The following is a 16653-nucleotide window of genomic DNA, read 5'->3' as shown; positions in this document are numbered from 1 at the left end:
TTTTACCCAGCTTTGCCAGAAATGAGTTGTGAACCCTTAAGCAGGTCACTAAATCCCTTAACGGCTCAGCACTTCCTCATCTGAATTCATTCATAGGACCAAGTTCATTCAACAATTTCAACACCTATTTATTGATTACTGTGAGGCAGGCCCTAGGAGTACAGCAGTGACTGAGATGGCTGTCTCCTTGGCCTTGCGGAATTGAGAATAGAAAGGGAAAGAAAAGAGTGTGGTTTCAGGGAACGCAGATACTCCACTGGAAACCAAGCAAGGTGGAAAGTACCTTGATGGGGCCTCTCTGGCGGTGACGTGTAGCTGGAGGGAGGGCAGGAACGCAGCACTGGGATCTTAACAGTTTTTGATCCGAGCCTCTCCCAGCTCAAACATATCCAGTGATTCTGGACCTACAATATTAGGTTAAGACTTGTTCTGCTGTGTTGGAGGCCTGCGACCTGGTCCAAATCTACCTTCCCAGTGCTGTCAAGAAGGATGGCAGATCCATTGTAAGTAGAATTAGTTATGTCTAGGCATGTCTGGCAGCTGACAGCACACCCTGCCAGGAGTCTGTTTGCATGATCAATGAGAGGCCTCCTCAGAGAAAACTCACCTCAGTTGAAGGAGGGGCCTGCACTGTGAGCTATAGACCCCATCCCTCCTCCCTGCGGAGCTCCAGAGGGAGGCAGATCCATCACACAAATGCCCAGCCCAAATGCACACCCATTGAAGTTCCCGGGGAAGGGTGGGTTGGGTGTGGAACCCTGGGACCCAGACAGCCCTGTGTGGGGCCTTTGTGTGGGAGTAACCCAGAGAGGAGACTGGCTTCTTTGAGATTTGCTGCAGACCCCCAGCAGCTTTTGCTCCTTGAGGACTCCTGTCAGAGCAGAAGTGGCTTGCAGAGACACAGGATTGTCAGGACACAAGACAGTTCCAAATGAGCAAGTGGGGGCAAGAGGCAAGAGAAAGAGAGGTACCGCTCTGCAAGTCACTCAGAGTGGTCCCCCAGCGTGGGCAAGGTCCGGGTAGGGACACACTGTGTACTCTTAAAAGAGGTGACTGAGCCGGGTGTGGGGGCTCACACTTGTAATCCCAGCATTCCGGAGGCTGAGGCAGGAGAAGCTCGGTTTGAGGACAGCCTCAGCGACTTAGGCCCTTTGCAACCCAGTGAGACCCTGTTCCAAAATAAAGAATAAAAAATATTCTTTATAGGGGTGTAGCTCAGAGGTAAAATGCCCCTGTGTTCCATTCCCGGTACCACACACAAAAAAAAGAGGTGATTGAAGGAGGCTTATTATTTATTTATTTATTTATTTGCACGTGCGCGCGCATGTGTGTGTGTGTGTGTGTGTGTGTGTGTGTGTGTGTGTGTGTAATGCATGATACTAGGGATAGAGATGGAATCCAGTACTGTACTCCCAGAACTTTTTTTTTTTTTAATTTGGAAACAGAGTCATTAAGTTGCTGAAGAGCCTCACTAAATTACTGAGGTTGGCTTCAAATCTGCAATCTTCCTGACTCAACCTTCCAAGTACTGGGATTGCAAGCATCTACCACCATACTCAGGTTTTTATTATTATTATTATTATTTATATTTCCAAGCTACACCCTCAGCCCTATTTTTTTAATTTTTATTTGTTTTATTCTGAACCAGAGTATCATTAATTTGGCAGTCTCACTACTTGCTGAGGCTGTCTTTGAACCTATGATCCTCCAATCTGAGCCTTTCAGGTACTGGGATTACAAATGTATGCCACCACACCTTGCCACGGCCTTGCTTCCCTTGGTGTCTGCGGTGTCCCTGCACGCATGACGTGGCACAAACCTCACGGAGGCAAGCCCTGAGGGAGCGTGGTCCCTGGTCAGACTGCTCCTTGCTCTTAGATGTTCTTTCATAGCTATTGTTCTTTTGGTAATGATTCTATTAACTTTCCACACAAATGGCTCCGGTGATATAAAACGAGGTCCCAAAAATCAGGACTATGGGAGAAACTGATTCCGTGGAAGATAAATTTTCTGGTAAAATGTCTGAGCTCTCAGACGCCCCTGCCTTGCTCCGAGCTATAATAAAATTGGCTAGAGGGGGGAAATGTACCAGTATTGGAAAGAGGCATCAGTATTAATGTGCTGGTACTGGAGAATTGCTCTGATAATTTCCAAAATGTAAAATCTAGTTAGAGCTTAGGTGCTGTGTAAGCATTCAGGCAGGGAGTAATTACAATGCAGAGTTCCTCTCTATCTTTGCCTTTGATTCTAATCATTATGTACTGGTATTGGGAAGAGGGTTTGAAATGTATTAAGGTATAAGTATTGGGAAAAGAGTTCCAATTTTAAAAATATATCCTTTATACTAAGAAGGCCAGGGCTAGCAGAAAGGAGGGACTTGTAATTTACATTTCTAAAGGGAAGGAAAGAAAGCCTGAGAGGCTCCTTTACATTTCTGAAAGAGAAACAAATGGCCTAAGGGAAATCTGAAGAAATCCCAGATGCCGGAGAAACAATTTCACACTAGAGATAGGGCTAGCATATCTACAGATCAAAGGACCTTCCTCGGACTTAGACAGGATAAAAATTCAGTAAACTGGAGTTCGTGGGCATTTTCATTCGAATTGCCCCCCTGTGCTGGCTCCGGCACAGGGCTGTAACTACCTCTATATTTCTACCTTCTAATAAACTTCTTTAAATCTGCAGCAGCTGTCCAAGCGATGAATACTTATTCTTAGCTTAGGACAAGAATCCACGGTTTTTCTGTTTGTCTCTGTGTGTCTGGTGGTGGTGGGGGGGTTATTTCACACCACACACCTTCCCCCCCCCAACTTATCCCCTGCAACAATTAACCTATAATAAAAGCCTTAAGAGTCAACTGAAGCCATTAGCCCTAAAACTATAATAGAGGCAACCGGTGCCTCTGTTTACCTCCTCTCCTCTGGGATCCAGTCTGGATATAAGAAAGATGAACTTTATGTGTGACTTCAAAGCACCCTAGTTGATGAGCAACCAATACTGCCCAATACAATAGAGCTGAGGGCCAGGTAGATTCTTGACCTTTACACTTAGCCCGTGCACTGCCCCGAAACAAAGAGGCACCACCTGGCTAAGGAATAAGTATGTCAGAGACAAAAGCCTATCTCTTGTGTATTCCCAAGAAAACTCTCCGTCAGATACATTGGAGAGAGATAATTCTTTAAAACTGGCTTCAAGGTCATTAATCAGAGAACAGTTACAGGAATCAACTCGCCTGTGTCTTCTTGTCATGTTGCTTTTTGGGCCCTGTCTGCTAAAATGTATTGTGAGTGTTGTCTCATAGGCTTGAAGCTTTCAGACATCAGATGGTGTTACAGACAGAACCTGACAGACATCTATCAAAGCCCTTTGGACGGCCATAGAGACATACTCACCCATCTGACTCCCTCACCACACACCTGCATGCCTGTACCCTAAACCTGAGACCCCCAACTTCATCCCCATCCAGCTCAAAGAAGTTACTAGACAGAGGAGGACATGGACAAAGCCTAAGGAACGGAAGGTTCCAAAGAGTTAAAAAGAGATTCTATGAGACTCTGAGTGTGACTCCTGTCCTTTCTGGAATTTGCCCTATAAGTCCCACCTGTGAGGCCAGAGACCTGATCTTAATCACAAGGCCAGGGGGCTGACTTTAATCACAAGGTCCTGGGCTGATCTTGACAAGTGACATCTTGGGTCTTCCTTTTGTATTGTTTTAATAGCTCACTATTGTTCTTTGGTGTTTACGCTTTTCTACTAGGAATCTCACAGGAAAAAGGGTATAAGAATCTTGGTTTTGGAAAATAAACTTTGTCAATTGCACAAGAGGCAATTGTCCGAGTCCATCATTTCAGGTCTCTCCTTCCCAAGTCTCGGAGACAAATCTCCATTTTAGCGCTGTGAGCAGGGACTTGAAGGAGTTATTTCATTAAGGGGAGAAATTGCTGCAGAAAAAGCCGCTGCAGAACACAGCCAACTCCTTGCCCATCTTCCAAGAACCCTGTCCCAACGGTCTCCAGTGCTCTGGCTGAGCCAGCCAGTCCATCGCAACACCTGGCTTGAAGAAAGTTTAAAGAATGGATTTTTGCCAGATGTAGTGACCCATGCTTGTAATTTCAGAATTTGGGAAGCTAAAACAGGAAGAGCGCAGGTTCATGGTTAGCTTCAGTAATTTAGCAAGACCCTGTTTCAAAATAAAATAGGGCTAGGGGCATAGCTCAGTGTTACAATGCCCCTGAGTTAAATCCCTAATGCCACAAAAAATAAAAGTAAAAGGAATGGATCTTAAACCAGGCATGATGGTGCTTGTCTGTAATCGCAATTTTTAGGAGGCTGAGACAGAAAGATTATAAGTTTGAGGCCAGCCCCAGCAACTTAGTGAGACTCTCAGCAATTTAGTGAGACCCTGTTTCAAAATAAAAAGGGCTGTGAGTCTAGCTCAGAGGTAGAATACCCCTGGGTTCTATCTCTAGTCAAGGAAGGAAGGGAGGAAGGGAAGAAGGAAGGAAAAAAGGAAAGGTATCTTTAATGGAGATGTGGGCAGGGTTAGAAAAAACTAGTAAGAGACTGGTGTAGTTCTTGGGGCAGTGTCAGTGAGAAACATTTTCCAGTTAGAGGCCTTAAAGGGAAAAGGAAAGGTGGTTCCCACCTCCAACCAGTAGGTAAAAGCTGGATCTGCAGGAGAAGGCCATGAGGCGTGAGCTGTGGGCTTAGGTAGAGATGTGCAGTCACTGCCACCTGTGGCCCAGCCTGGAGGGAGCAATTTCTGGCTAATGCCTAGCATTGGCCAAATCCAACAGAAGCCAAAAAGCAAGGATGTGGAGCCAAGCAGCCCCTTCAGGTCAGCCTCCAGGGCACAGACGGGGGAGGGAAAACACACAGAGGACATTCAGCTTACCCCTCCATCCATGAACACCCACAGGCTGGGAGGCCCAAGGAAAACGAGTTAGACTGACAGTTCTCTACTGTCCCCTCAGGAACACTTCCTCCTAGAGGCAGGGGTGAATGTTTTGACACTTATTCAGAACACAGGGCTTGAGGTGAAAGACTTCGCTTCAAATCCCAGGCTTGTCACTGTATCAGTTCACTGATAGTTTCCTGTGGAGATGCTTTAAGAAATTCTCACAAACTAGTGACTTACAACAGCAAGTTATTCTTTCACAATTCTGGAGACTAGGTGTCCCAAATAAAAATATATCACAGAGCTATTGTGAACAACTGGTGCATGAATCACCAAACTGCTTGATGAAACATACTAAAAAGGTCTAGAAAAGGAGATAAATGTCTATGTGTCAAAAATAATCTTTTAGGATTTCCAGGAAGATGGCGACCGAGAAAAGCGGGGCTTAAGAGCCCCGCTAACAACCAATCTCTATTACCACAAAATCAGCGCCTTTCATAACCAGAAAACACCATCACCAGAGAAACAACAAAAAAAAAAAATGTAATTACAAGGGACAGAGAAAAAGAGGGCTGGAAAAACGGGACACCAGAAAGAAAACAGACTGCAGTGCTGTGGCCGGAGCTGAGGTGCGGAGCAGCAAGCGCCATCTTTCCTTGCAGCGCCAGCCCCAGAGAGGAGGGGGACTCAGAATGGAGCTCAGAGCCACAGAGGAGATACGCTGGCCATACAGCTGAGGACGCGGCAGCAGCGCCTTACTGCCGGTGGCAGCGGCGAGTTCACCAGACGGCGAAGGCTACAGACCAATGCACTCAACAGCCCACCAGGCTCCAGAGAGAAGCGGCGGACGGTGAGCCGAGGTGAGCCACTGCGGAACAGCCGGGCGGGATTCGGCAGATTTTTCGGCACAGGGAGCATCTAAAGCTCCCAGTGGCTGGGCTCAGCACGCGCTGCAGGGATTCAGAGTGGAACTCAAAACCAGAGAAGAAATAAGCCAGCCTCACGGCCGAGGGCGTGACAGTGGTGCCATATTGCCACTGGCGGCAGCAGCAGTGAATTCACCAAGTCCACTAAAGCTCAATCTGCGTACTCAACAACAGTGAGTCAAATTGCGGGCCCCAGAGGAGAAATCCCAGTACTGCACTCCCAGGGACTTGACCCAGTGGGGGAGTGGCGGTGGCAGAGATATCACACCAGAGGAGAACGCCCAACCTGGCACACCCCCCCCATAGTCTAAAGCAGCCTCTATCGACTCCCTGGTTCTGAGACTCTGTGATACAACCCAGTAAAGGAGTAGCGGGGTCTGAGATACCACAGACTCGAGATCCAGAGCACCTTAAGTAAAGTCATAGTGACCCAAGGGAAGAACCCAGAGAAGGCACAAACTTCCGAAATCATGGGAAAGAGGAATAATACTGGAGCAATGAATGCCCACAACCCCACAACATCAGATCCCGATAAAACAGAAAATCAGAGATTTCTAGAAGATCAAATCAGGAAAATAACTGTAGAAATAATAGAGGTGTTTCGAAAAGAATTCAGAGAGAGCCAAAAAGAAATAAAGGATGCAATTAATGAAGTAAAGGCCTCAATTCAAAGCACAAACAACCGATTAGACCACATGGAGAACAGAATCTTGCTCTTAGAAGATGATCATTCCAAAAATGAATGCATAGTTTCTAATCTAGAAAAAAATATCCGACAGCAGGAATCTGACATTGAAGAAATATGGGCCCATTTTAAGAGAGCTAACCTAAGAATAATTGGAATAGAGGAGGGAAAAGAAGGTGAAACCAAAAGGATCAACAATCTCTTCAAGGAAGTAATAGCAGAAAATTTTCCAAACATAGAGCAAGAGGTTGATACACAGGTCCAGGAAACTTATAGAACTCCCTTTAGACAGGATCGGAGAAGAGGATCCCCACGCCACATAACTGTCAAAATAACCAATGTGGAAGCCAAGCAGAGAATCTTAAAGGCAACAAAAACAAAGGGCCAAGTGACATTCAGAGGCAAACCAATTAGAATCACTCCAGACTTCCCAAAGCAAGTCATGAGAGCCAGAAGGGCTTGGAGTAACATATTCCAAACTCTGAAAGAAAACAACTTCCAGCCAAAAATTTCCTACCCAGCAAAACTTTCTATCACATTAGATGGAGAAATAAGAAGCTTCCATGACAAACAGAAACTGAAGGAATTTATGTCTTCAAAACCAGCACTAGAGAAAATACTCAAAGAGATTAACTACAAAGAAGAAATAGGTAACACTCACCAGAACCAGAGAAACAAGAGTTTCCATCCAACAGACAACAAGATTAGTTATCTGTGGAGATTCATTATTTATGTTAGTCTTTTACCTATCTCTAAATTGTATTGTTTGCTTTGATTGTTGTTAATTTTTAGGATTTCTAGTTGGAATATTAATATACCTTCAGATATAGCATTTGGAAATATTTTATCCCATTCTATCAGTAACTTTTAACTCTGTTTACATTGTCTTTGGATATACAATATTTTTTTCATTCTTTAGGGAGTTTGTATACTCTTCTGTTGCCTGTGCCATTGAAATCATATCCAGGAAATCACTGCCAATTTCAGTGTTGTGAGGTTTTATGACCCAGATTTTCTCCTAAAAGTTTATAGTCTTAAGATTTATATTTAGGTCTTTTATCTATTTTGAGTTAATATTTGTATATGGGATTAGGTAAGGGTCCAATTTTATTCTTTTTCATGTAATTATTATTTTTCAACATTATTTAGTTAAAATATTATTATCTCCTCCACCAAATGTTCGTGGAAACCTTGTCAAAAATAACTTGACAATATAGGGAAGAATTTAGCTCTAGGCTTGTATTTAACTCCAATGGTTTATATATCTGCCTTTAGAACAGTACTATACTGTTTCAATTATTGTAGCTTTATATGGTTTGAAATCAGAAAATATATATCTTTTGCTTTGTTCTTTTTCAAGATCGTTTTGGGTATCTAGAGTCCATATTCCATATTAGGATAGATTTTTTTCTGAAAAATAAATATATAAATATATGATAGTTTCACCAAAAAAAAAAAAAAAGAAAAAAAATATTCTCTGGTAAGAAAGAAAGCAAAAAGAAATATTGAAGTGTTATCTTTAAGTTATCAAAAGCTTGGTATCAGACAAATGAAACTGTTCTGTGAGATTATCATTTTTAATTTTGGATAACTTGCTATAATACTAGATGTCAACCACTAAGCCAAGCATGGGAAGGAGGGATGGGGAGGGAAAGGGGTGGGGATCGGGTGGGGGCTGACTGGGCGATGTGTGCATGTATGTCTACAAAAGTTTTTTGTATCCCACTATGATGTATGAATACAATGCACCAATAAAAAAAATAAAATAAAAAATAAAATAAAATAAAAAAATAATAGTCTTTTAATTGGTATAGATAAGATTTTTTTTGTGTGTGTGTGGTACTGGGGTTCCTGGAAGCCCTTCTACCTCTGGGATATACTCCCAGACCTATTTTTTAACATTTTTATGTGGAAACAGAGTCTCTTATGCCAGCGAGGCTGGCTCCGAACCATCGCGATCCTCCTGTCTCCGCCTCCCAAGCGCGGGGATTACATGCGTGCGCCACCACGCCCGGCTAAGATGTATTTTTAAATATGTGATTGTGAGACAATGGGGTAGCTTTCTGAGATAAAACATGCACACCTGATAGTACACACCAAAACAAATTCCTGGAGGATCAAGTACTTAAATATTAAAAATGAAGCTGGGCGTGGTAGCACATGCTTGTAATCCTAGTACTTGGGAGGCTGACACAGGAGGATCGCAGATTCAAGGCCGGCCTCAACTACTTAGTGAGGCCATCCGCAACCTAGTGAGACCCTGTTTCAAAATAAAGAATAAAAAATTGGGTTGTGGAGCCGGGCGTGGTGGCACACACTTGTAATCCCCATGCTTGGGAGGCTGAGACAGAAGGCTTGCACAGGTTCGAAGCCAGCCTCAGCAACTTAGTGAAACCCTGTTTCCAAATAAAATATAAAATAGGTCTGGGAGTATAGCCGGAGGTAGAAAGCCTCTGGGTTCTACCCCCTGTACAACAACAACAAAAAAAAAAAAAAAAAAAAAATTTGGATTGTGGTTATAGCTTGAAGGTAGAATGCCCTTGGGTTCAATCCCCAGCACCACAAAAATATACATATTTTTCATTATATATTATATTATATATTATATATTTATATATTATGAAATTATAAAAGTGTTAGGTTAACGCAGGTCATTGTGGCGCACGCTTGTACTCCCAGCATTTGGGAGGCTGAGACAGGAGGATCCTGGTTGGCAGCCAGCCTCAGCTACTTAGTGAGGCCCTTTGCAACTCAGTGACACCCTATTTCAAAATAAAGTATAAAAAAATAGGCTGAGAGTGTAGCTCGGAGGTAGAATGCCCCTGGGTTCCATCCCCAGTAACACACACACACACACACACACACACACACACACACACACACAGTGTTAGGTTAAGCCGGGGGCGTGGTGGCACACGTTTGTAATCCCAGTACCTGGGAGGCTGAGACAGAAGTATCCATGGAGTCTCTTCTTGTGAACAGTCTCAGCTACTTAGGCTCTTTGCAACTAAGTGATACCCTGTTTCCAAATAAAGAATAATAAATAGGGCTGGAGATATAGTTCAGAGATAGAATGCCCTTGGGTTCCATCCCCAATGCCACAAAATAAGAGTGTTAGGTTGGAACAAGGACAATAGCAGTACCCCATCCCTAAAACCCCTGGCTGATGTGTGCATCCACAGTTAAACAAAAATGGCTTAATTGCCCTGGCTGATGCATGCAACCACAAACACGTGTGTCATCCAGTTCCCAACACAGGTGTCACCACTTCCAAGAACTTTGATACAGACCACTGCTTAAGAAAATAACATCCTAACTGCCCAGGAAGTCCCCAACTCCCTGCTCTCGCCCGCCCTCAAAAAACAGCCCCATACAAAATCTTAACCCACTGACCCCGGGTGCGCGCTTCACTGGCCCCTTTGGACCGGTGCAGAATAAGGTGCCTCTTGCTTTTACTTGGCCTGCTTGCCTCATTCTTTGCATCGCAACATTACAAAAAGTACTACAACAAGCCATGAGAGACTTTCTGTAAATATGCTCCGTGACTTCTAGTAGAGTTGTACCCCAATAAATTCATTAGAAGTTGAAAATATGAAGAAAAAGTGTATCTAATATATCTAACCTGCTAAATATTTAGCTTAGCACACAGTCCAGTGGAGGGTCCTCAGCTCTGATCAGGATCCTTGTCGCTGCCCAGCACCACAAGAGCATATAATACTAGCTATAATACTGCACATAATACTAGCTAGGGAAAAGATCAAAATTTGAAATACATTTTTCCCTTTTTCTTTATTTTTTTGGGGGGGTTAGGGGTTTTGAACCCAGGGACATTCTACCTCTGAGCTACACCCCCAGCCCTTTATTTTTTATTTTGAAACAATGTCTTGCTAAGTTGCTGAGTCTCACTAAGTTGCTGAAGATAGCCTCAAACTTGGGCTCCTCTTGTCTCAGCCTCTCAAGTACTGGGATTACAGATGTATGCCACCATGCCTGGCTTTATATCAAGTGCATATTATTTTTGGACTGCCACAAAGTTGAAAATTCACAAGTAAAACCATCATAAGTCAGGTATCATCTATATGATCATATATTATAAAGGTAGGTATTTCTAAGAATGGCAGCATTTTGGAAGCCATTTAAAAATTATTTTATAGCCGGGCATGGTGGCACATGCTTGTAATCCCCGTGCTTGGGAGGTGGAGACAGGAGGATCGCGCAGGTTCGAAGCCAGCCGCGCTGGCTTAAGAGCCCCTGTTTCCAAAACTAAAAAAATAGTTCTGGGAGTGTAGCCCAGATATAGAAGGGCTTCCAGAAACCCCAGTACCACAAAAAATATTATTTTATATATTCAATTATGTAAATATATAATTTTTTCATGGGAATATAAACATAAACATGGTCAACAGAAAAATAAAAAACTGGGAAAACATATTTGGCAATTATATCATATGCCAAGGTCTAATTTTCTTAATATATTAGTCATTATTCAAATCAATAAGAAAGAGACTACCCCAATAGAAATACAGACAACAGATACAACAAGTCCATATAAGAAGGCAACATGGGGCTGGGAATGTGGCTCAGCTGTAAACTGCTTGCCTAGTGTGCACAGGGACCTGAGTTCAATCCCCCGCATTGAAAAAAAAAACGTTTTTTTTCTTAAAGTATTAAAAGATTATTCTCCTTTACCCTTAATAAGAGAAATTCAAGTTAAAATTTAGCAAGAAGGCAGCCATGGTGGTACACACCTGTAATCCCAGTACTTGGGAGGCTGAGACAAGAGGATCACAGGTTTGAGGACAGCCTCAGCAAGTAGTGAGATATTTCAGCAACCTAGCAAGATCCTGTTTCAAAACGAAAGAAAGGACTGGGCATGTAGCTCAGAGGTAGAATGTTCCTGGGTTCCACCTCTAGTACCAAAAAAACAAAAACAAACAAGATATCATTTTTTTACCTACAGAGCAGCAAGAAGTAGTGTGTGTGTGTGTGTGTGTGTGTGTGTGTGTGTGTGTGTGTGTTACTAGAGATTGAACCCAGGGACATTCTTGCTCTGAGCTACAACCCCTACAGCTAGCCTTGAACCTGTAATCCTCCTGTCTCAGCCTCCCAGATACTGGAATTATAAGTGTCTGCCATCACACCCAGCTAGCAGTGTTTTTGTTTGTTTGTTTGTTTGTTTGTTTTTAACACAGACACTTGGCCACCTCTCAAACATGTTCTCCCAACCTCCAAGGACTGCAGTCAACAATATCTTTCCAAAATTTAATTAGACATCCCCTGTGATCCAACAAGTGCACTTCTAAGAATTTATTTTTAGATATATTCTCACATGTGCTAAAAGTATATCTGACCAAGGACATTCCTCTCAGCAGTGTTTGTTATAGTGGACTGAAAATCATCTAAATGCAGATTTTCATACGATGGAATACCATCACTCAGAAAAATTAAAGGACAGCTGGGTGTGGTGGCACACTTGTAATCCCAGCATTTGGGAGGCTGAGACGGGAGGATCGCAGGTCAAGGCCAGCCTCCGGTACTTAGTGAGGCCTTCTGCAACTTAGTGAGAGCCTGTTTCAAAATAAAGAATGAAAAATAGGACTGAGGGTATAGCTTGGAGGTAGAATGCCCCTGGGATTTATCCCTAGTACTGCAAAAAAAAAAAAAAAAGAAAGAAAGAAAAGAAAAGAAAAATTAAAGGACATAACCAGGCTCTTCTCTTTCTCCTACTACAGAGTCATCTCTAATCTACAAAGGTGAACTTGATGAAGCCAAGTGTGAGGAGGGGGGACTGAACTGTCTAGCCTCTGGCTCCTGCCTTCCGGCCATCCAGCCCCACACCCTCGCCCCTGGGCACAGCGTCACTAGGATGCTGCAGCCACAGAGCCTCCCCAACAGCTGCCAAAGTCCTGGGAGAAGCTGGCAGTGTGTTCACACAGCCCTGGGCTTTTGTAAAACCTACAAAAAAAATATATTTTAACCACCGGTTTGGGGGTTGTTTTGTTTTTGACAGTGCTGGTAGTGAGGATTGACCCCAGGGGCATTCTATCACTGAGTTATGCCCCCCTTTTATTATTTGTTTGTTTGTTTGTTTATTGTGGTACTGGGGGTTGATCCCAGGAGCATTCTACCTCTGAGCTATACCTCCAGCCCTATTTTATTTCTTATTTGGAAATGGAGTCTCACTAGGTTGCTGAAAACCTTGCTAAGTTACTAAGGCTGGCTTTGAACCTGCAGTGCTCCTGTCTCAGCCTCCCAAGTACTGGGATTACAGGTGTGCACCACTCTGCTCAGTTTTATTTTTTATTTTGAAACAGGGTCTTATTAGCTGGGCATGGTGGCACATTCCTGTAATCTCAGTACTGGAGAGGCTGAGAGAGGAGTATCACACGTTCGAGAGGAGTCTCAGCAAATAGTGAGACCATCATCTAGAGAAACCGTTTCAAAATAAAAATAAAATAGGCCTGGGGGTGTAGCTTGGAGGTAAAATGCCTTTGGATTCAACTCCAAGTACTACCAAGAAGAAAGGAAGGAAGGAAGGAAGGAAGGAAGGAAGGAAGGAAAAGAAGGAAGGAGAAACAGGGTCTTGCTAAATTGCAGAGACTGGCTGCAAACCTGCAAGCCTCCTGTCTTAGTCTTTGAAGTACTGGGATTATAGGCTATACCACCACACCCAGCCACCCAGCACAACCAGTTGTTTTTATGGGTTTTTTTTTTTTTTTTTTTTGTGGTACTGGGGTTCCTGGAAGCCCTTCTACCTCTGGGCTACACTCCCAGACCTATTTTATATTTTTATTTGGAAACAGGGTCTCCTAAGCCAGCGCGCGCGGCTGGCTTCCAACTTGTGCCATCCTCCTGTCTCCGCCTCCCAAGCGCGGGGATTACAAGCGTGCGCCACCACGCCTGGCCTTCAATCACAGTTTTTTAAGACCACCATAGCTTTCCCTTTTGACTTTTACTCTTTCTGCTTCCCCTTGTGTTTAGTGGCACTGGGGCAGCCATGGGCATCTTGGAATTTCACTGAGGAGGAGGTACGTTGGAGACATATTAATTGTAGGTTAGTGGAATGCACTCATGTGGTTTACAGGAACATCCATGAGGTAATTGCTGACAGTGGCTGTGCTGAAATGCCTTCCAGAAACATTCCAATTACCCACTGTGCTGCCTCACCTGGGATGCCACATGAAGGCAGGGATCACATAAACTGCCTGCCAGGCAATTAATTACTTTTTTAAAGTACCATGCTAGCTGGGCATGGTGGCGCACACTTGTAATCCCTGCACTTAGGAGGCTGAGACAGGAGGATCACACGGGTTCGAAGCCAGCCTCAGCTACTTAGTGAGGCTCTCAGCAACTTAGTGAGACCCTGTTTCCAAATAAAATATAAAAAAAGGTCTGGGAGTATAGCCCGGAGGTAAAAATCCTCTGGGTTCCACCCCCAGTACCACCAAAAAATAAAAAATAAATAAATAAAGTACCATGCTAGCCAGATGTGGTGCACATGCCTGTACTCCACGTACTTGGGAGGCTGACACGAAAGGATCACAGGTTTGAGGAAAGCCTCAGCAATTTAGCGAGTCTCTCAGCTACTGAGAGAGAATCTATTTAAAATAAAATAAATAAATAAAGAGGGCTGGGGTTGTAGCTCAAAGGTACAATGCCCCTGGGTTCAACCCCCAGTACCAACAAAAAAGAACCATAGTATTTTTCTGAAGTTTAGGTCATTTATGGCACATTTAGTTTTTTTGTTTTGTTTTGTTTTGTTTTTGAGTACGTAATTTAAGCCAGGTGTGGTGGCTAATGCTTATAATCCCAGTACTTGGGAGGCTGAGAAAGAAGGATCGCAGATTCACAGCTAGTCTCAGTTATTTAGTGAGGGCCTCCAAAACTTAGTGAGACCCTGTTTCAAAATAAAGAATAAAAGCCAGGCGTGGTGGCGCACGCTTGTAGTCCCCGTGCTTGGGAGGCTGAGACAGGAGAATCGCACGGGTTCGAAGCCAGCCTCAGCTACTAAGTGAGGCTCTCAGCTACTGAGTGAGGCTCTCAGCAACTTAGTGAGACCCTGTTTCCAAATAAAATATAAAAAATAGGGTTGGGAGTATAGACCGGAGGTAGAAAACCTCTGGGTTCCACCCCCAGTACCACCAAAAAATAAAAAATAAATAAAAAATAAAATAAAGAATAAAAAGTAGGGCTGGGAGTGTAGCTCAAAGGTAGAATGCCCCTGGGTTCAAACCCCCATACATAAACAATTTAGTTTGAATTTTCTATTTTTGCACCAAAAATTAAAAACAAAATTAAGGAAGACAAGGAGGAGGAGGAGGAGGAGGAGGAGGAGGAGGAGGAGGAGGAGGAGGAGGAGGAGGAGGAGGAGGAGGAGGAGGAAAGGAGAAAGCCTACTACTGTGCTACTGTCAGGAGTATCCTTCTTATTTGCTTAGACCTCAAGAGTCCAGTTTATAGGACAGATAACCTGATACTGCCTTGTTTGTCTTCCCCAAAGGGCTACTTTTATTAGTAGGAAACACCTGTGCACTATGTGAAAATGGCCTTTGTCTCCCTACAGAGTCGTCAGAGTTTTTTGTACTTGAGAGGTTGGCTTCTCTCCTCAGTTACATCACAAACTAACAGATTAGTCTGGTGCTTCACTAAGCGCACGTTTATGTACACACAGCCACACAAGTGCAAGCGTTTGGGGAGCACAGGTCCCTACGTGCAGAACGGCCACATTAAAGGCTACTCAAACTCAGATGTTCCTCACAATTATGGTGCCTCTGTATACAGGAAATTATGACACCAGTAAAAATAATGAGATAGATGACAGGTGGGTTCCTAAGGGGAGGAGGGCAAAGGGACATGGCTGAAAACAAGATACAGATACAGGAGACTTTCATTCTTGCTTCCGAGGCCTTTCCATTTTTCAAAATATTTTTATAAACAGGTACAGCCGGTCAGGCGTGGTGGTGCACACTTGTAATCCCAGCATTTGGGAAGTTGAGACAGGAGGATTGCAGGTTCAAGGACAGCCTCAGCTACTTAGTGAGGCCCTTTGCAACTCAGTGAGACCCTGTTTCAAAATAAAGAATAAAAAATAGGGCTAGGGGTGTAGCTCGGAGGCAGAATGCCCCTGAGTTCCATCCCCAGTACTGAAAAAAAAAAAAGGGCACAGCCTTTATAATTTTTAAATATTAACAGGAAGAAGGCACATCTGCTATTAGATAAGTATGCCAATATCTAAAGAGAACATTCTGTCTTCTGTTAATTAAGAAAGAGCTAACGAACTGGGCGCCATGGCACACAACTGTAAATCCTAGCTCTGCAGGAAGCTGAGGCAGAGGGATTACAAGCTTGAGGCCAACCTGGGCAATTTAGGGAGATCCTGTCTCAACAATAAAATAAAAAGGAACTGGGCACAGTGGCACACACCTGCAATCCCAGCACTTGAGAGGCTGAGACAGGAGGCTCACAGGTTCGAAGCCAGCCTCAGCAATTTAGCCAGATCCGGTTTCAAAAATAAAAATGGAGCGAGGTGTGGTGGCACACACGTGTAATCCCAGTACTTGGGAGGCTGAGACTGAAGGATCACAGGTTCAAGAATGCCTCAGCAACTTAGTGAGACACTATTTCCAAACTAAACAAATAAATTTTTAAAAATTGATGTAGGGTGTAGCTCAAAGGAAGAATGCCTCTGGGTTCAAAATTTAAAAGGACGGGGGGCGCTGAGGGTATAGTTCAGAAGTAGAATGCCCCAGGTTCAATTCACAGTAATAACGCATTAATTCAACTAAATTTAAAGGGTTGAGAATGTAGCTCAGTGGTAGAGTACTTGCCCAGCATGCAATGAGACCCTGAGTTCCATCCCTGGACTGCAAAAAAAGAAAAAAAAAAAGATACTGTAACTGACATGAAAGTGCTCTTCTCACCCCACCACAGGAGCATGTGTATGCGCATGAGCACACACACACACACACGTACGTGTGTGTGTGTGTGTGTGTCTGCGTGTGTGTGTGTGTGTGTCTGTGTGTCTATGTCTGTGTGTATGTGTATCTGTGTGTCTGTTACTGGGACTGAACCCCTAAGGACATTCTACCTCCAGCTACATTCCCAGAACTTTTTATTATTTTTGTTTGTTTGTTTTGAAACAAAACA

This window comes from Muscardinus avellanarius (genome assembly GCF_963383645.1).
Source record: "Muscardinus avellanarius genome assembly, chromosome: 12".
In the NCBI taxonomy this organism is placed as follows: Eukaryota; Metazoa; Chordata; class Mammalia; order Rodentia; family Gliridae; genus Muscardinus; species Muscardinus avellanarius.
Note: the sequence above shows the minus strand (reverse complement) of the source record.